The sequence below is a fragment of the Grus americana genome, chromosome 6 (genome assembly GCF_028858705.1).
Source record: "Grus americana isolate bGruAme1 chromosome 6, bGruAme1.mat, whole genome shotgun sequence".
Taxonomy (NCBI): Eukaryota; Metazoa; Chordata; class Aves; order Gruiformes; family Gruidae; genus Grus; species Grus americana.
In genome coordinates this window covers 35,430,340-35,452,155 of record NC_072857.1, presented here as the reverse complement: position 1 = coordinate 35,452,155, position 21,816 = coordinate 35,430,340, and the positions used below count along the sequence as shown (strand labels likewise).

At 39.4% G+C, this 21,816-nt stretch overlaps 1 protein-coding gene across 9 annotated transcripts in view; it reads left to right on the top strand.

Annotated features, from left to right (window-relative positions):
- The first annotated feature begins 640 nt into the window (after nucleotides 1-640).
- The window catches only part of GULP1 (GULP PTB domain containing engulfment adaptor 1), a 159,251-nt gene continuing 138,075 nt past the window's right edge, over nucleotides 641-21,816 (top strand). For 5 of the 9 annotated variants that reach the window (XM_054830298.1, XM_054830290.1, XM_054830297.1 and 2 more), the window contains exon 1: nucleotides 641-784. The gene's annotated coding sequence lies outside the window, so the exon portion shown is untranslated. Of the gene's footprint in view, nucleotides 785-815; nucleotides 954-6,333; nucleotides 6,437-21,816 lie in introns of those variants that run through there. The other 4 variants (XM_054830295.1, XM_054830296.1, XM_054830299.1 and 1 more) reach the window with 4 other exon arrangements.

Sequence of the window (21,816 nt, the reverse complement as noted above, 5' to 3'; positions counted from 1 at the left end):
GCGCTCGCACTTCCCGGTCACGGGGTAGCAGCGCACCCCAGAGCCTGCGCTGGGGTCCCGATGCCTCCCGCCCCTCGAAGGCCTGGGCCTGACTCAGTTCCCGGCGCCGCGGGAGGGGGGCTGCGGTCAGGAGCCAGGTCGGGGCAGCCCCTCTTGGGCGTGACGCTACAGCCAGCGATGGTGTCACCAAGGACCGCTCTGTGACTTCACGGCTGCGCCTTCCACAATGTCTGTGGCACCGGCCGCCTCACTCCAGAGCCTCGCGGGGCTGAGGTGCGCGCGGCCACTGCCCGCCGGCCGCCCCTCGCGCACGGGAGCTGCCCGCCAACCGCCCCAACGGCCGCCCCGCGCGCACGGCAGCTGCCCGCCAACCGCCCCAACGGCCGCCCCTCGCGCACGGCAGCTGCCCGCCAACCGCCCCAACGGCCGCCCCTCGCGCACGGCAGCTGCTCGCCAACCGCCCCAACGGTCGCCCCTCGCGTGCGGCCACGACGGCGCCCCCTGCCGAGCGCTGCGGGGCGCGCCCCTCCCTCCGCCGCGGGGTGCCGGTGCCGCCACTTCCCTCTTCCCTCCGTGCCGGCCAGCGGCGGGAGGCAGGGGGAGCCCGGGAGCAGCTGCGGCCCGGCCCGGCGGGCAGCGAGCCCGGCAGGCAGGCAGGCGACGTTCCCCGCCCGCCCGCGCTGACGTCAGGAAACTTTCTCCACGGCTGAGGCGGGAGCGGGCTGGAACGAGTGCCGCGGCGAGGCGAGGCAAGGCAGCGGGACGGCCTCCATCACCTCCTCAGGTACGCGGCGTTCCTCTCTGAGAGCTGGCACGGGGCCGCGGCCCCCGGGGGGAGCAGCTTCCGTGCGCGGAGCGTCCCGCGGTGGTGGCGCGGGCTCCTCACCGGCTTTTTCCGGGGACGAGGGCAGCCGAGGACGGGGTGCAGCCGCCCGTTCCCCGCGGGTCCCGAGGTGCGGTTGGCGAGCGGTAGCGGGGAGGGAGGTCTGGGCGCCTGTTGATCGCCGCGGCGGCAGCGCTGCCCCGTGTTTGTTGCCCAGCCGCTGCCCTTGGCTGGAAACTTCGCAGCCGCCGGGTGAGCCGGGGAGGCGGGCGGGCCGGGGCCAGCACCGCCGGGTGGGGCGGGCGGCCGACCGGCGGGAGCGCGGGGGGGTCGGTGTGAGTAACGGAGCTTGTTCCCGGAGGCGAGCGGAGCGGGGCTGGCGGCGGAGCAGCCTCGGCCGCCTGTCGAGGCTTGTCTGCTTGGCAGGTCTCAGCTGCGGGAAGCGGCAGCGCCTGTGGGTTGCCGGTGGGGCGTACCTGTCCGTCGCGAGTGTCGGCGCTCATTAGACTCACGGCGCGGTGCGAAACTTGGGATGGGCGCAGCTCGCAGCGGTTTTCTCCTCTAACTTCAAACCCGCAAGGACTTAGGGATTTTAGGCATGCGATATGCCATGGTTTAGGGGTTTTTGAATTTCAAATAGCTGAAAGTAATCAAATGCCTTTCATTATTTTTTTTTAGTAAGTACAGTAAAGCCATTATCTGAGACGAGGTTTTGTTTTTACTCTGAGGGCTTAGCCGTGGCAGCTCGGCGGTGTTGGGAGGCGAGCCTAGCTCGCCGCTGCGGCTGGTGAACGCACAATTGTTTTACGAGGGAGGATCTTCTACTCTTAGACAAACCCAAACCACCAAGTTAATTTTAACTCCGTGGGGCACCCGGGTGTTGGGAGGGTGGAGTACTGGAGCAGTTTGTCTGATCATCATGTGAATAGAAAACTGAAATCTGAGCAAGCACTGCAGCCGCTGGCTTGAAGTCGGGCGAGGGAGGTTCAAGGAGAAATTCTCAGTTTAAGAGGTCTGAAAGTTGTATGATACTTCTCTGGAGAAATACGGAAAAGGATGTTGCCTATTTCCATTTACTATCCTTGTCATTTATTGAAAGGCACTGAGAGTTAATCAAAGGCCAGTAAAGGTTACTTGTATTCTTCATACAGAGGAATTTGCCCCCCTTCCAAAGAACTAGATTTCTGGGGTCTTTTTTGAACTTAAGACAGTCATTACATTTCAAATTTAAATACTGTGCAACTCTCACTTTCTAAATTTTTCAGTTCCTACAGTTGCATTGCAGTTGCAAGTTTTTAATAAGTTATCTTTATGTAAACATAACTAAAAAGATGTTAAAAAATCCCTAATAAACTGGAAAGCAAGCCATACGTGAAGGTGATTATGAAGGTGCTTTGAATAGATACATATAAAATGTTTTAACGATATATTCAGTCTACTGAGTATAAATATGCATTGATTTTTATATTTTATATGAATAACTATGAACCTGTCCTTTTAGAAATACTTTGATCTTTTCTGTGATTTTCTTCCTCTGAATGTTAGACCAACTTACAACTTTAGTCATACCTTTCGATTGTTATAGCGATAAGCAATAATTCAGAGCTTCAAACCTCTGGCAGTTACAATGATTATCAAAATAAGACAAAATAATTCACCCAAGGGAGAAAAAAAATACCTTTTTGAAGGTCAAGCTTCTATTCTTATGGCAATTTCAAAATGAACTGAAAAGTTTGTTTCATAATAATAGATTTGCGGCATAGTAGTATGTCAGGGACAATCTCTGGTATTTGGAGATTATACATGTGCACTCAAGGAAAGAAACAACAAAATAGTGGAGGGAAAGGGCAATAATTTCATGATTATTACCCTTATGCTTTTTGGTATACTTTTTATTTTTAAGTGTATGGATGTGTTAGTGATTATAGGCCTCCTTAAAGCATATATTTACGTGAAGAGGTTGAGTAGAGTCATTTATGGATTAAGAGCCTAGGAATTATGTATGGCACAGTGTTGAGGGACGCTAGGGAGCTGTTTGGTTTGTGCTTTTAACAGAGGTACAGTGGCAGGGATATCAGTGAAAAGAGACTGGAAATAAACAGAAGCAAGTACAAATCAGGTTGCCTTACAAGTAAGAATGGCAGTCTTCAACGTGATCTGGCTAGCATTGGGCATGTATTGTGAGTGACAGGTACAGAAATGAAAATGACTTTGGTGCCAGAAAAAAGGACGACAATGCTAGATTGCAATGGTGGACTACTATTACTATGATGTTCTGTGTAAAGGATTTTAAGTCACATGGAAAAATACAAAACTGATACTAGAGGACTAAATAGGAGGAAGATGTAATTATTAAGAGTGGACAATGAGAGCAGTTATTACACAAACTAACGTTTGGTATTGCCTTCTTAGTCTTTGACAACAACTTTGTAATATTTTCAAGGTCGTCTTAGAGTTCAAAGATTGTGCGTCTAATGCTTTGCAAAATATTCACCTTGTGGTGTTTCAGAATTTCCTTTACAGGCTCATTAAAATAATTTGTTGGTCCGTTGCCTGTAGACAAGGTTACATCTCATGGTTCAATAGCAGTATGTCTGCATGCTTGTGTTGATACAACATTTGTACATACTACTGGATGCTCTAAAAATCATAGAAGACTGAAGGGGTTAAATACGATTAACTGGCATTTGTATTATGATTATAGAATTATTTTTTCTCTTGAGATAATCCCTCAATAGTCTGTTTCTTGAACATGTCATAAGAAAATAATTAGAATTACCACATGAAATAAAGGCCAACTTCAGCTTGAACTGGGGGACTCTAACGTAGCTTAAAAGAGATCAAAAAATGAACTACCTTATCCTTGACACATCTAATATGACTTGTGGCAGGATTTTGTCAGTTTTTTAAAGAGAGGGAGTAGAGCACTGAGAGCTGAAAAGTCCACCAGGTTCACTTCACAAAAATCACTGCTCTCTTAGAACGTTCGGTTATTGTTGATGGTGAAAAGCATGGCAGAGGTTGAGGCTGTGTTTCAAGTAAATTGGCTCTTGAGACAAAAAATCCTGAATTAACAAGTTGTTACGCAAGAATACGCTAATTTGGCACAAATAAACATTTTCACCATTCCCTTTTTTGCTTTACTATAATCTGATTTTTGAAGGGATAAGCACCTTTAGAGAATCAGGTTGTATCCCAGAAAAGAAGAAACAGTACTGTCATTGTTAGAGCACATAGTGCCTCTGCACAGCTACCTAACAACATTCTCTTCGATTCTCTTACCCTCAATGTATAACACTTCATCTAGAAACATTTGTTGATATCCTTGTTCCCAATGGAAGTCAGTTCCTTCCTAGTATCTCCTAAATCCCTGAGATCAGAACCCTGGCTTTTTTCATGCAGTTAGTCTCACTACCCCACTGTCAGTGCTTTGCTGAAGATGCCCCATGACTTAAAGGCTACATCAACTGTTTTGTGGATTTGCTGTTGTGGAATAGCCACTATTACCATTTAATATGTAGCCTTAGTCTGGGTTTACACTCACGGCCTGTGGTGGTGGTGGGTAGGGGCGGGAGGAAGGAGATACTGCATTTACTCTTGTCATTTTATGGTCTGTCCTCAAGGCATATACCTGTGGCCTCACAGGAATGGCAGAATGCAGTAGAGGCATTACAGTGAGATATTGCCCACCCTTTTAGTTTTATATATGCAAGTGTAGACCTTGTCTGTGCCATTTTGTTTGCCCAGGGGCACTGAAGGAACTCTGCAGATGGTCAGCAGTAGATCTTAAGTCTTAAAAATGCGTTCTACCTAGGCTGCAGCTCCACCCCATCTAATAAGCAGAAGGGTCATCTGAAATGCCTCATCTTGCTGCATGGTTTCTAAACATGTTTGTTAGGCTAAACTGAATGTCAAGAGAAGGAAGTGATGTTACCACATAGATTTTATCTGGGATTTCAATAGAGAATTTATCCAGCTGGAAACACATCATGAATTCCTGGGAAAGAATTTACACTTTCATTCTTCCTCCTTCCTATGCCAGCTTAAGCAGATGTTCTAATCACCAAGCTAAGAGGGTGCTCTGGATTAAAATATTATCATTTCCTCAGGTTGAAATAACTTTCTTTGCCTAATACGTAATTACACCCAAAAAAAGAGAGAATGAAACAAACATTTCTGTAGAAGAGGCAAGACCTGAGTTTACAACAGCCATCTAAGTAGTAAGCTTTCACTGGAGCAGGGAGCAGAACTCGGCCTTCGTAATGCCTATGGCTTCACCCAGGCTACTTGATAATGTGGCTAAGTAGTACCAGAAAGCCCCTTAGATTAAGATACTGGATTGCTTTAACTTCTGCAACATTATTTTCTCTTTTGAAGGGCTGGCATTGAGAAATTCTGTTTATTCTTTTAATTCCCAAGTCTGACCTACTCAGTTTATTAGTATATACGGTGTATTCTACTGACTTTGTTAGTACAGCACATATTTTATGTCTAACTCTGAGCTTGCATATTCAGGTTTTATTCTGAAAATTGAGCCATTTTCTATCTCATTTGCAGTTATAAAGATTCAGAAACATCTGTGCAGCCAAATGGTTTTCAGTTCATTCTGTCAGCAGTACCTGATCAACACCATTGCCTTCCATGAGTTTGTACAAGTGTAACTTGGTAAACAATTCTCTTAATAATGCACTGGTTGGAGCAGAGACTGCAGCTGGCTCAATCAAACTTTTTTTGAGCTCTATGGAACTAAGAAGTAGTTGCTAAGATTGGGGTTTTTGTCACCAGAAAGTAGAAGCTGTAAAAGTTCTTTAGATGTTCTGGTTAGTTCTGTGCTGTAGAGAAATCCTGACCAGTGCAAGTAAATAACACTTTTATTTTGAAAAATATGTGACTTCTAAGGCACATTTTTTGGCGTTCAAAAGTGTCTGATGGCTGTTTCTAGCATGCTGTATTGCTTTAATGGAGCAGAGTACATGGGTACTCCAGTGCTTGGGAATAGATAGGTATAGAGGAGCCTAATCTCCAAGGTGCTTCGATCTTCTCATAATCCCTAAAATAACGTGACAACTTTAAAACTGGATTCACATTCCTACTTATTTTTAGATAAAATGAAATCGCTTTTTGAGGACTGCTGGATTCTCTGAAACTATTCAAGATCTTTAATGTGATTTTTTTTTTTTTTATTCTTTCTCTGCTCTCTCCATCCTCCTGGTTTTAATGGGGGCAATCTTGGACAAAGGCAAAATGCAGTAGTAACACGGTGTGCAAAACGCAAAACAATTCTGACTGCTACATGCTGTGACATTTAATAGTCTATTCTACTTTCATTTTTGTCCTTTTAAATGCAGATGTTAGATCTTCAGTTCCTTGTAGGCAAGATGGGCCATTAAGAACTTAAACATTGTGCTTAAACTGTCCAAGTGATCTAGGACACATTAAATCCATGTAGCCCTTAAAGTTTTTTCAGAGGTCTCAGCAGCCTATGCAAAATCAAACTTTGTTTCCACCAGATGAAAGGCTGGGATAAGGCTGCTGCTGCAGTGGGGCAAGGAGACCCTTGGGGGAAAGCTGGTTTCTTCACAACTGGAGTCTGTGCCATCTCGGCTTTGGCAGGTAGCTATTTTGCTAGTGCTGGCAATTTCTATGTGCTGCCCTGTGTAACTATTGTTTTTCCTATGCATAGAGGTGCTCTTAATATTCATCAATATATTTTTCTCTTTTGTCAGATTAAAAGCTACTTGTTTTGTGTGTGTATGTCTTTTAAAGAAGATACCTCTGAAACAACAGCATTTTTTTTCTTAATCTGTTGTGAAATCTTCTGGAAAGTATAACAGAAGTGAGGTAATAAGCCTAGATAAGGGACTGTGTTCCCAATAAAACATGATTTTTCCTTAAATCACATCTCAAAACGTTGTTTGGAACAGCTGTCATCTTTGCATGCCAATTACATTAGGAGTTGTTTAAAAAAGTTTAGTGTGTCCTCAAACCTATTTTCTCAACGTTTGTCCAGACCATCTTTCCAAATGCCTTGCTGTGCAGATATGTGCTGTCTCTAAAGCTTTCTTCCTACATGCTGTGTTGGCAGCCGTATGCATTCAAAGATCATGAGTCAGGTTCCCGTTCCCTAGCAAAAAGATCATAATATAATTAGATTAAAAATAATGTAGGCTTTGTGTTTTTTGAACATATAGTATTGTTTTCTTTAAAGTTTTTTTTTTTTTTCAGCTATGTAGGTCTGAAAGTTATTTTATATTGAAAACATTTATTTTTTTAACGCAAGCTCAACATTTCAGAACTTTGGTCTTCAAGAATAACATCTTGTGAGACTTGCCCTAAAATGATGAGTGATGGCACCACTGTGTCTGAGCTTCTGCTGATACATGCTTCAGTCTTAAATGAGAAAAACAGTAGTGAAAAGGTTTCATTCTCATCCATGTTTATATTCAGAGGTAACAGTCCTCTGCTGATGGTTCTGACTGCTTGTTCATGTGCTGAAGTCGAAGTAGATTCAATGCTAGAGCTGAAAATATTACCCGATAGTGTATCTTTTTCTTCTGCTTCCCAATTCATAGGGTTACAGCATGGACAAAACCATCACTTTCAAAGCAATGGACAGTTAGGATTACAGCTAAATGGTGGTTTCATATTGTGGGGTACGGTATGTACAAGTCATACCTATTTTAGAGCAACTGTAGTTAAAATAATGTTAAAAAACTTGTTAAAACAAAGTAATAAGTAACAATGAGAGGTGAAGTGTATATGGTATAACACGGTGCTGAATCTTTACTTGGGACAGAAAATAGTAGCAGGGGACTATGTAGCTAGCAAGCAGAAATTAGTTTGAGAGACTAACCCCCCCACCATCGTGCCCCTTAATCTGTTTCACATGTGTAAGCTTTAAAGCAGAGCGCACTGTGGATTTGTAAACACAAAGGTCTTTAACATCTGAGATTAGTACAATCTTTTTCTTGATTCAAGCAGCCTAAAAATTGCATTGCTAATTTAGTAAGCTATATGTCGCATTAATATTCAATTTATCGTGTTGTGTAAATAGGCTTAGGATGGAAGAAACACTTTTCTAACAAATTTTGCAGCTGGAGCTGTTACTAATTCTCTTATCTTTCTGTGCCATACAGTAATTGCACTTAATTGTTTGCTTCTGCTATGTTTTGTGGTGTGAAATGCAGTATGTCAACACTGCTAAGCTGCAACATTAGTGTGTATAATACTAATGTTCTTGAAAGAGATAATTCCCAGATTTCACCTCACTGGATGAAACAGCTCATGTGTAACTACCAGTGCAATGCTTTATACATCTTCTTGTAATGAATGTTTGTAGCTGTTTCTTCTCAATAACAGTTTGGGGTTGTCTTCACACATATTTTAGTGTAGCATGTTGTACTGGTAAGCTAAAAGGCAACATACAAATGGGGCTGGGCCAAAGTCCGTGGCTGGTAAAGCAGAATGTAAAGAAAGTAACATTTTCTTACATAGCCACTTAAAAACATTGGGATTATCATTAAATTGCTTGCTGTCCTTATAATTTAGTGCAGATCTCCAAAGTTGAGTCTACTTTTTTTTTTTAGTAATTGCTTTTTTTTTGAGACCAAAAGACCTCACCTAGAAGCATTCCAACTTGTAAAAATGATTCTACAACCCCTGTTCCCATCCCATGCTGAGATGGGAGCTCTGTTTCTGGCTTAGTCCCCACAGGTTTGAAATTGTACTTCTTAAGAAACTAGACAGTCTGGGAGAGGGCACTTGGGAACTTTATAGTTCCCAGCTTCAGTTCTTTCAAAGATTATTGCTTCTACACTGAAAGATAGCAGAAACTGCAAGCTGCGTTTTAACCTGGCCATACTGAGTTGCAATGTTGTACGTTGGTGACAAGTAGTCTGTCACTAACAGCAAATGTAAACTGGAAGAGCATATGAGCTATTTATTGTTATCTATTTCAAAATTAAATACTTCTCTTAGAGGTCTCAGTTTCATTCCCTATGCCTTATGTCTGAGGATATTGAAGTAGCTATTAAACTGCCAGACTGATTCTGTATTAGTAATTTTCTCCAATATGAAGAGTAACTCTTGAATCCAAATCATTAGCTGGCATTTCAGCCATGTAGTACTGAATATTGTGCAGCATTGATAATATCCACAGTTGTCAGTACAGTTATGTTGGCCATGGCCGGTGGCTCTTTTGTTTTACTGGTTTTGACTGGTATGGCATGAGACAGCTGATGGCTAGAAACATGGCAAATCTGCCAGCATGGAAAATTCACAGAGCAAGTACAGTCTATGTAGGTATCGTAGTAATCTGTCAGGAAACTGAAGTGTGGTTGACAGCACTGTTGATTGTTTCCCTTAGAAAAGTGCTGGTATTTGCTTTGCTTTTGTGCTGATTGGCAAACCAAAAATGATTTTACTGCACAAGTGACATTGCTGCTGCAAGGAAGGAGGATATCTATATAACAGTAGGCAAGAATAGCGTGCTATACTTTTAGGTAACAACTTTAATGCACAATGTTCTGTATTATGTATGTGTACTTTGCAGTCTTCCACAAATGCAGCAGGGAATGGCTGGTCATTATCCACAGCAGTCGATGTAAAATTGTAATGCTGTTTGGATTTTTTTTTTTTTTTTGTTGGGTTTTCTGAGGGGAGGAAGGAGGGGATGACTACTTGGCAATATGATGCCATGGTACCATACTTCATGTAGCTATGTGTTTAAAATAGATTTTGTATTTTATGTCAAGCATAACATGTGCATGCTAATGCACATACTTCAACTTGCTCCCAATATAACCGATGCCCTTCAATCTTATCTGTCTTCAAAATGTAGAATAATTTGTGCCTTGAATTCTAAAGCCAGCCTCAGATTTAGAAAAGATTGACACGCTTTAGTGAACAACTTGCTGAGGCTTACTTCAAGGTTCAAGTTTCTGTTTGTCCCAAGCTGGAACCTAATAGGATAAAGGATATCCTAAGAGAAAATGTTACTTTGTTGAACTAGAATACATTTGTCTGTTTTGTGTTCTTTTAAATTCCTGACTTTCATAAATAAAGCAGCAATGTAGTCTTTACTTTCAGATATCTAAAGAAAGAAATGTAGGCACTAAACCCTGATAAAAATAGATGCAACATCATTTGTTTACATATTTTATTCAAAGCCAGATGGAGAAAATGACAGAGAGCTAATACAGGTGAGAGGTGGTATTGTGTGGGCAAAGAGAATAATTCTGAAGTGCTAGTAGATAAGACTTTTGATGAGGTAGAACATGTGTAGCTCCTTTTGCTGGCCAAGGTGATCATTTAAAATGGAGTAGAAAGCTTCTTTCTGTGGAGGCTCTCAGATAACTGAGGCTTTTTGGGAAGACTCTGTGTTTCATATGCTCCATGTATCCAGATATCTTTGGTGGTCACTGATTCTCTGATATTTTTAAGAATTTCCTCATCTGTGATACTTGTTGCCTGAACCTTAACTTCTTTCCAAATCCCACTCCTGCAGGAATCCAGGATACCTCAAACGAGTTCAATATCAGAACAAACAGTCATCATCTAAGCTCTTGACATCCAGAATACAGAACCAGGTCATATTCCAATGACTTAAGGATATTGTACTTAATTATGTAGCACTTTTCTTACCACTCTTCCATTCTTGGAGGATATTGTGTTTTTATGAGTTTATGGCTTATGAAGAATTCCTAAATAAGATATTTTTTTTTCCCCTTCCCATTCTGGAGTTGCGTTTCCTCTGTTGCATTGTTAGGCTTGATTAGGATCTAGGAACTTTTTTAGTAGTGAGTCACAAAAGCAAACAAGAGCTGAGCAAGCAAAAGCTGAGGAATGGGAGAGATTTTTTTTTTTTTTTTGTTGAAGTGTAGTTTAAATCCTTTAAACTAGAGGTATAGTTTCCCTTCCCTGCATGCACACCTTTTCCTTCCTTTTTCCTTGTCCCTTTCCTTCTCTTGCTCTCGCACCCTCAAAAAAGTCATGGAGGACAGTTCTGTTATGCCTTCTTCAGACAACTTTGTGGGATATGCCTAGATGTGCTTCTTTAAAAGAGCCTGAAGGGAAAGCTTTCAAGTGTAACAAATCCGTTGTGTAAAACATGCAAAACAGTAAATACGCATATAGTCACAAACCCTAATGATTCCACAGCAGTCCATTGTGTACTTCTTACTCAGAGAATTATCTATGTTGTGACTTTCTGTGCTTTTCAATTTGAGATTTCAAGTTTTTTGACATTGTAACTGAGCAGTGATTAAAAGGTATGAAGAAATGGATGATCAAATAGATGTTTAGTGAAAGATAAATAAAAGCATACTTAATAAGATTAGTGGAATATAGTTGGGATGTGTTATGTTGCTGGCATACCCATAACTGCTTAAACACTGAAATAATCTGCTGTTATTTAATCCAAATCAATTCCATTTGCTAGGTCATCTGGAAGTTACTTTTGCTGAATAAAGTTCTTAGTCGCTTAGCCAAATGGCAGGGGGAAAAAGAAAAACAAACTACTGAAGAAATATGCCTCAACAGTAAAGAACATAATAAAATGCTAAAGATCTCAGTTCTGACAGAAGTGGTTGGGCTGGAAATAATTGCTTTGAATATTTTGAATTCATTATGGTAAATTTAGCCAGATGGTCTTGAAGAATATTTGTGTATGTTATTTACTGTGGGGTTTCTTGTGCTTGCTGCAAGGCATGTGTACTTCTGGGTAATTTGATCCTGTTTGTTTATGGTCTAAATACTTCCCCCCCCCGCCACCCCCCAGACAGCAGTATTCAATTGTGTGTTATGTTCAGCTGCTTTTTAGAAGATGTGATACAAATGCAAGTCCCAGGCAGCGTTTGTGTAAGGTAGAATGAAGTGTATTTCTTCTTAGCTAGCAAACTTACTTGAATCTTGACATATCTTGACAGATTTCTGAAACTTGCATTTCACTATGTACCTAGGAACGTTTTACAAGGTAAGATCCTTCAAGAGATCCTTTGCAGCTCAAAGACATATTTGTAATACGTCTGGAGAAAGCGACTTATTAACTGTAGTCTCAGCCTGGAGGGGTGAACGGTGGAGAGTGAGTTCTCTGCTCTGTCCTACCTTATCACTTATCTAGAAATGTGTCAGCTATTCATTTGAGTCTGCCCTGGCATGTGGATATTAGGAAAACCGATAGGTATATATGGCAAAGTATTGGCTAGCGCAACAGCTGATACGTGAAAAACAGCGTTATGAATGACCGCAATTACATGGTTACTAGTTCTGTTTTGTTATGAATGTGTGAATTCTGCTCGTGTGTGTTTTGATTTCTCAGAGTATGCTTGGTTTGGACATTCACACTGTAGTTTTGCAAGTAATTGAGACAGCAGTGATGCTGCTGAAGTAGTGGTTGGAGCCTTTCTCTATCCTTTGTCACCCTTTTCCTGCCCTTTCCAGCCTTTCTTTGGGTACTGGCTTAGGTATTTACGATGTGACGTTGGGAACCGAATCAAGTAGGACCAAGAACTGGGAAGTGGGAGGAATGGGTTCATTTATACATGTTCAACCTGTGGAGCAACAGTGTAAGGTACAATAAAGTTACTTTTCAAAGTAGATAGAAGCTAAGCTGTAAGTGTTGGTTCAACATATGTAGGTTTTTTATGTTATTTTCACTGCTTGCAGTGTAGTTCATCACTGACCTGATCAGAACAGATTCATCCATATAAACATAGTCTCTGTCTGGCCTTCATTGATGTAGTTTTAACTCAAGGTACAACCACTTTAACAAGTGAGGATAAACAGTGCTGTATAGTGGAAAACCATAAAGCTTGTTGTTACTGTATCCAGTTTATTTAGCTTTGTCATAAATTCAGGTTCATAGGCATGTGTATATTGGGGAAGTTTGAGCTCTATCAGAAAAAACACAAAAGCTTTTTTCTTGTCTCTTACCTTTCTTTAAAAATGGAGAATGCATTGATTCTGAATACAACAGAACACTATTTTAGCCATTAAATAATAATGGAGAAGAAACAGAAACTGAGAATCTTTTAAACTGGTTTTGTTTGTGTTTTGATTTCTTGTTCTTTTTTAAATGCAGATTTCATTGCTTGGCCCTGGTAAGCACTTAAAGAAGTGAGGTTGATGGTTTTCTTTCCATATTTTTGTTGCTAACATAATATTATTTTATCACTTACAGAAAATGAGTATTGTGTGTTCTTTCCATGGCAAATAACCAAGAATATCTTAATCCAACCTTTATGGTGGTGTACATTGCATTATGTTAACCATCAGACTGACTGTCCATTGTTTAGATTGAATTTCATGGCAAAAAATGCGTGTTTCTGTGGCACTGCACTTACAGCTATAGTGTTATTTTCATTTTCTGTGTGCTTATGCCTGTCCTTCATCATCAGAACGACTCGGAAGTATCTGAAGTTAATTTGCAGAATTTTGGTCCCAGATTTGATGTGTTTATAAGAGATGAAGAATGTTTTTTGTTTAAGACTACTGTTTCATGCTGTTAAACTGGAATTAAATGAATACTGATCTCTGTAGAATGGGAGCTAATATTCTTATTGTCCCTGTTTAATAGATCAGTTGAGTGTGAATATCATTATGTAGACTAGACTCATAGACTGATAACTTTTCAGGCTAGAGCAAACAATGTGGTGGTTTTGGCTTGTCCAGTGACTGTTGTGACGGCTCCCCCACTCACCCGCGATTAAAATATGTTATAGCTAAAGATATAATTTTGACTTCAAGTCCCTACAATTGTAAGCTTTATCATAACATAGAAAAGAACATGCCAGTACTTAATTGCCTTTCGGAGGATCTTTTTACAGTTGATGGTGTTGCTGCTGCTTGAATAGAGGATTATGGTGCTTAAGGGACTGGTTGATCTTGAAAATGAAGGCAGCCCATTTAAACTGATGATTTTCAAACTAGCCTCTAGTGGAACTGGGCTACAGCAGAGTAATCCCATTTTTCCTTTTGCCTCTCTCCCTGGCAATGATTTTGGAACTTGTTGGCCTGCTCCAGTAAAATTTTTACACATTTCACAAAATCTTATGAATGGTTAGAAAAGAGAGATTGACATTAGTGTCCCTGTAGAAGACATTTAGCTGACTGGAGAATGATGTGGCAGAAACAATGGATTTTTGCTCATCACCTGAAGTCTGCTGATGTTTAGTGACAGTTACCTGTAATAAAACCCCCAACAAAAAGATTTTTTTTCTTGCTTTTAAAAATTTATCCATTAAGCCCTGTCATAATGGATGAAACTCTTCTAACACTTTATTTTGGAGTGGCCTTACAGGTGCACAACATCGTGAAATTTAATGTCGTTCTTTATCATGCTCCTGCAGTTCAGTCATCTCTATTATTTTATTTCTTTTCTATTTTTATCACATTCTATTTTCTTGAAACTTTCATTTTAGCCCTCTTCAGTCTGCTTTTTCAGTAGACACAATCTTTCACTCATTGTTAATTGTGCTTTAGCAGAACTGGCATGACACATCCAGTATATATACAATATATGTGAATTTCCTTTTTTTGCCAAAGTCTCTCCAGTGTTCCAGATTTTTGGGGATGGGGTGTAAATCAAATAGCTTGCCCATCTTCTACTGGTTTGAAGAACTTCTGTGCATTCCATATGCTCCCAGAATTTGCAGTTAATTTTTTTCTTGCAAATTCCTTCAGAAGCCTGGATGGTTTAATACTGGATAGTATGTTTGGTTGTGTTCTGTGTATTCTTTTCTTTTAAGGAAAAGCTTATGATCCCAGTTGAGCTTGTTATTTTTCAGATGTCATTTCAATGTTCTTTGTTCAGCAGTGTCCTAAATGACCCTTTTCTCTACGTGCACAAGATTCAGACTAGCCAGTTTTTTCTTGTATTTACTTTTGTGGTTTTTATATAGCTTGGTATGCTCTAGTGCTCTCTATAAATTAAAACAAAAACTAATTGAGTTGGATATCTTCTCTGTTGTCTCTGCTGTCTGTTCTCCCCTTGCAAGCAGCTATGTAATAATGTCTGTCTAGAGGCTTTGAAAGTTATTATGACATGAAAGAATTTTAGACTCTTCTGTCTTTTACTAGGAAGCTTCCCAGGGTTGCTTCATCAACTGTGCTTGTTTGATTGGTGCTTTTTCTATATATTACTTCTGTTGCTTATGGTTTGTTGCTTGTTAATTTTTTGTCGATGCTTGGAGGGATTTTTTTCCTTCCTGTGATTCTTTTTAGTTGGATAAAATTTCAAAACATGAAATTTTGTTTTCATGTGTTTTCTTCAGTTGCCTGTTTCAGATGCTGATTTTTTTTTATATTCTCCATTATTCCCTTTATAACTATTTCTCCACCACATTTTTGTTAACCTTGCAAATGCAGGACTCAGTCACTGATTTTTACAATCCCATTTGCTAATTTATACAGCTGAATATCACTTCAGTGTTTTTCTTCTTGCATCAAAACTGTACGGATATGTCTTTCACACCTCCCAGTTCATTTACAGAAGTTAGTGATAACTTAATTGATGAAAGCAAGAATTCAAAATGTGAAGGAATATCGGTCACATTTGGTCATTGTGATTCCTCAGGAGAAAACAAGGAATGTGTGACACGTAAAGGTTGGATTACTTTCATGTCCCTCTCTTCTATAGCTTTTTTTTTTTTTTGCCAGAAGTGCTACATTGTTGCCATGGCAGATCTGACTCTGTAGTTTTAAGCAAGGATGCAATTTCAATCTATACCTTGTTTTATTACTACACTTTTCCCATGACCACTCTGTGACTCTCCACATCCCTAGTTTTCTAAACTGGTTTTTAAGATCTGATGGAGATTGTAGATGATAGAAATAAAAATGTACCAAAACCTTTTGGGTTAAATATGATCCAGTGTTCTCCTCTGGATCAAAAAATGAATCCTGTTCAAAATTGTTTTCCCTTCATCTGCTGCATTGTAATGATGTCATGTAACAGGACATTTTTAACCTCCTGTGATTTTTTTAATACTTAATATGTTTTACCAAGGAGGCTTTTTCCTATTATTGTTCTCTTGTCTTTTGTGATGAGAAATACAAATGTCCTGAAGAAAACACTATGTATAATTTTAGCTAGAATACTGCTGGTCTAAATAATGAGTAGACTCTAAGATGCAAGTGTGATAATATCACAAGTTTCAGCAAGCCTTTCTAGCGATTTATGGTAACTATTAGGGCCAATATGCTTAAAGTGTGGGGGTTTTCCATTTTTCAAGTTCAGAGAGAAAACAACCATTCAAGTACAAAAATAATTTGTGGCGTATGCTTCTGTCATAGCAGTAATCCTAGTTTGGTTGGTTTGTGGGGTTTTTTGTTTGGGTTTTTTTTTTTTTTTTTTTTTTTGGTAGAGTGAATGCAATACATTAATCCTGATGTCCTGGACTTTGAAATAATAGTATCATACTACTAGTGTCACAATTGGCAGTGCAGTGTCACATTGCTTTTCCAGACCTAAAATATACATTGAGCATGGTGGTATCTGTGAAAGGAGAATACATGGAATTGTACAGATCTCTGGATTGAAAATGTAAAGAACATGATGAAAGATCTACTTGTGGTGCAAGGAGGATTTAAAAACAACAACTCCTAGCTTAAACTGCACTAGTTAACAAATTAGATGTTTTGATGTGGCAAACTGAGAAATTGGTGGCAAATACATTTTTTTTCCTTTAAGATTCCTGCACCTGTATCTGTTTAGTCCATGGGTTAAGCTGTTGACAAAGCTTCAGTTTATTTTTATTGCTTGGAAACAGAAAATATTTTTAAGCCTGTCTGCAAATTATATCCTATAAGAGCAGATGACACAAGTTAGTGATTGCCATTAATATATAGCCAGGGCTTTTTTTTTTTTCCTTTTTTTAACATTTCAGGATCATCTTCACTTTCAGAAGACAGGCTTGCCTCTTTCTCCACATAGGATCCAAATCTATGTAGTAAGGACACTTGCCATGAAACAGGACTACCATAGTTTGCTCTGTGTAGCACATCATCTCCCCACCTCATAGAATACACCTCCTCAGTGTAATGTTTTCTGTTTGTGCTCTATTGGTGTTTCAACTCTAACTCTTTAACTAGCTTAAATGAGGGTTCTAGATACCTTTTATCAGTATGACTAGCTGAACTGTGTATTACGGTCAAAAACATTTAAACTAAAATTTAGATATCTTTAATGTTATGCAAAGTGTCTATTCTTACATTTCAATATTTAACTTGATATTGACTTAATACTTGCTAACCTTGATCCTGGCTACTTTTAAAAATTACTTGTTTGTTATGACAAGTAGTCTATTTCAGTCACTTAATTCGATCCAGCCCAAAGGAGCTTGACTCCAAAGAACACTGAGAACCCCTCTCACTGGATATTAGACACATTAATTTTGGTACAGACCCAAAGTAGCTTGTCATGTTTGTAAGCTTCAGTGAAAAAACATTCAGTCCTGAAAGAGGAGAAGACTTGGTTTTTATAAATCCAGAATTTGCAGTCCTATTCTGTATAATCCAGGAGTAACAGAAGTATCTTTGCATGCTAACTAACAAGTACATTATTGTGTACAGTCCATATACCAAACAGGCTAACATAATTCCTAAGTGGTTGTGATTCATTTAAGGAGTTGATTATATTAAGATAAAACTGTGTAGTTTGCAGTTTCATAAAGGTGGATGACTATGTATGGGGTCTATCTTATGAAGATTTTGATTTACAAAGCAGCAAAACCAATACAAATTTGTTTTGTTGTCTTTTTTTTACTCCTTATTGAATTGTTTGTTCATGGCCATACACCTAAGGTTTGTTGGAGAATGTATAGTTACACTATACAAAAGATTTTTCCTGAAACTAATATCCTTAAATTGCTGCAAGATTTTTTGATAGTGCATGTGCTGCTTTGTTTCATGTGTCTATTTTTAGCTCTATTTGTTGAACCCTGACACTCATTGCAGTAGTATCACATGGATAACAGGGGCTTAATAGGAGTGAAGTAGTAGTAAAATAGTAGAAATACATATGATGACAATTTTTGTGATTCTATTAAGAGTCTTCTAAATTAAGAAAAATTGTACAGTCCTGTGCTTGAGGTTATGAGCTTGCTTGTGGATCATACACCCTGATGAGTGCAGACAAATCTGAGCACATCAGCTTCTGGTTTAAGCAAACCATATGGGAGATAGCTCCATTACAGAAATCCTGTGTGTATACCTCCACAGTCATCTTACCATGCTTTAATGCACTCTAAGACAATTTGGGAGCGGGAGAGTGTTTGATGTAAGGTGGTCAGTGTGAAGTTTCAGAGGTCACCTGGGTTGGTAAGGTTGGTAAGGATTCATGGCATCAGCCCCAAATGGGATGTTGAAAGGCAACTGGAAATCTAATTTCCATGTTGTGCCTGTTCATTACTGCCCCTCTGTTTATTCCATTTATATTTCTATATTTCTTGGTGTAATGTCTGGTTGTCTCTACATCACTTGTCTTAGTACATGAATGTGATCAGAATATTTTTGTAACTTCTTGACAGGTATTACTGTTAAAGTTCTGTTGGATTTTCTAGCACTTGTAAGATATTTGGAATAACTTAGTAAGCTGTTTAACATGTTGAGAGAGGCCTTTAGATTAACTTTCATAGCTAGTAGGCTGTAATTTTAATGAGGATGAAGAGTTCATATGTTAGGCTGAGGAAAACTGTGGGTTTATGTAAAAACTTCTATCTGTATTGCCTGATGCTTGCTTTGGACTCCCTCTGTAAAAGTAGGAGCCTAAGGATTTCATGCGGCTTGTCTATGGGGTAGTATTTTTTTTTGAAGGTCTGTGTATGTGTGTAAACAAGCATACTCCCGGACTGTTTGAATTAAATAGTTGAATTGATATGAATAGTTTGAACTTGCTGTGTGTGCCAAATGGAAGGAAAATACCTATTTGGGAGATGGGAGAGGAGAGGTGTGAGGGAAGTCTAGCCCTGAGTATTGCTGTATTTTGGGTAGTTGGGCGGTGATTTTCAGACAAGCACAGCAGTACTATTTTTAAGAATAGATACTTCTACAAAGCACAAATATACTTTCCTTCAAATGTGTGAAAATGCTGAAGAGAAAATATTTACTTAAATTATTTACTTTGTAACAGAAAGCAATGTTGATTGTTTTTTTTCTTCTAATTACCTCAAAATAAATTCTGGAAAAACTCTTGTAAACTGTGCAGGTTGGGATCTTCCTTACCTTGAGAAATTGGTCAATTATCACACTACACTTTTGTATTTTAAGTATTTTTAAAAAGCTGCATAAGAATATGGCTATAAAAACATTGGAATTGGCATACCTAAAGGGTCAACTAATAACCTACAGTGAGGGAAGGTAGTGACTGGAGGGGTGCCTTAGTAGGAGTGGCAAGCTCTTAAATCAGATCCGTTGCTCCTGGAACAGTAATGTATGATCACAGCATTAGTTGTCTCATGCTATGGCTTCTCAAAAATGAATTTTCATTCTCTATCACTTCGTTTGCAGCCTTCAGAAACTGCTTTTTCATTGAACTGTATGACTGGTTTTCATGATTGAATATATACTTGTTATTCTAGAAGCATCTTACAGTGAATCATAGCTGGTCTACAAAATAGATTGAGACTAGATAATTTAGTGATGAATTCTCCCTGCTAGCAGTGGTATGTATCTGCACATCATCAACGCAGATGATAGAATTTTACTTACTTTCCAGTATAGAATGCTACTTTTAACATAACGTCTTACTAAACTCTTAACTTTTCTGGTCTGTTACTTGAGTTATATTACTAAAGGAAAAAAAATATATTCAGAAAAGTAAAAAAAAAAAGTAGAACTCTGTAAAACTTTAATTTAAAATGGCTTGGTCCTAGTTGTAAAATTTTAAAATGTCTTATCGGAAAACTTGTAATGAATTAGTGACATTTCTCTTAGCAATTCTTTATGGGGGATATGCTTTCTATTACTTTAGACTTTAGGAAATTTGCAGAACTGATTTGTATATACCAACATTTTCTTCAGGTTTCTATCTGGACTAATCATACAATATAATTTGGAAGGGGCTGCTAGAGGTCACCTGTTTGCCTCTCTTCCATACCAAAATGGAAAAACTGGATCTGTAGTCACAAAGAGATTGAGGGTAACTTGGATTAAGATCTTAAGGCAGAGAGCCTTGAGCTGGGAGGAAAAGAGAGCTTAAACTAGGAACCAGTACTAGATCAGACAGTAATTTTGAGGGGAACAGAAAAGCAGAGTCCATTGGGAAGACAGAGTAGCTGTTCAGAGGAGGTAGATGTCATGGCATGTGAGGAGCTGGTAGTTAAGGAAAAATTTAGACTTCTTGGATAAAAAAGCAGAGACCGTGTACTGAGATGATATTTAAAATGGCCAAGGAGCCTTTGTGTGGGTTTTCTGTAAGTGACGAGGGACTGGGAATCAGGACAATCACAGGCTATAAGAGGAAAGGAATTTATGCAGCCAGACTGGAGAACAAGCACAAAAGATGCTGGAAGGTATTTGGACAGAAAGGGTTAGTCTTGCACATGATGGGAGGACAGAACTTTGTCCTTGAGAACTTATTTCCCTCTACAGAGCCTGAAACGGAACTTCACCAATCAAATGTTATTCTGGAGAATGTGGTTTTTCTTCCCATTTTTCCTACTTGACGCTGGTCAAGATGCTGTAGTAAGCTTTTCACTGATGTTAGGAATACTTGACTTTAGCTCTTGGCTCTGATTTGAGGAAGTGCTGACTCTCATACCTGAAATCAAGGGCAGCTTGCGTTAAACATAAAGTACTCCACGTTTTATAGCTTTTTAAGAAATGACACCTGAGGGCTTAGACACACATTTCCTTGGCAGATAGTTTCTGCCAGGGTTTACTGCACCCCCAGCAAATCAATTGGAGTGTTTGAGTGTAGCTGAGTTTGAACTACCTCTCACTAGAGTAGGCAGCTAAATGTTTGATGATGGTAATAATTTCAGACTGGGACCTCCAGTTCTTTGACAATGTTGAATAGCCACAGTGACTAAACGTAAAATGAGGACAACACTATTTTTCAAATTGACTTTTGAAATACATTGAAATTTGTGGGCCAAAAGTGCTCTGGTGAGAGCTGCTATAGAGCTTTCTCTTGTGAGCATCCTCTGTTTTCAGACTCTGCTTTGAGGAGTTTGCAGTAAATAATGCACCAGGCTTTACAATGGACTGTCGAATGAGTTGCCCATTTGGTGAACAGCATCCATCTTGTGTACTGAACAAGGCAATAGCCTATCAAAAAAGTCTTTCATTACACAATCACATACTGTCGTTATGCCTACATGTAAGGGATCCCAATGAGGATTATATAGACAACATTCTGCCATTTTACAACTTTTAAGTGATTATTTACATTGCTCAAACCTTGCTTTTAGTAATTAATCCTCAATGGGAGAGACTAGCATAACCAGTCATTCACATTTTTAAGAGGATAGGACCTTAAACTGGTGTGATAGATGACTTCTGAGTCTATGTCAGACATACTGAAAGTCCTTTTTTTCTCCTGGGCTGTGCTGGTGGCCAGGCTTGTCTCATTTGGATAGGGAATTGTCAACTGAAGCATCCACTTCTGAATGCTGTTTTCTGCTCTTCTAGGAAGAGACAACTTCACTGTCTTGCAGAGGAATTCCTTCTGTCTTCCTGTTGTTCAATCCCTGCAGATTTATGTTATATTTGATTAACAACATAGCTTCTGCCAGAGGGAATATTGGTAAATACTGGACATGTAAGAACTATGCAGAAGCCTATCTTGCTTGAAATAGTTCATGTGTTCTTGTTCATAAGTTGTTAATGTTAAAACAGTTGAAGGATTTGACAGTCAGACAGAATTCTTATTGGAAAGCTAGGGTTATTGCCATTATTTGTGATTTTTTTAAAAATAGTTTATGGGGTTAAGTTATTAATGGGATTTGACAGCAAACATTTTTGCAGAATCATTGTTTCTGGATCATCTGTTTCTT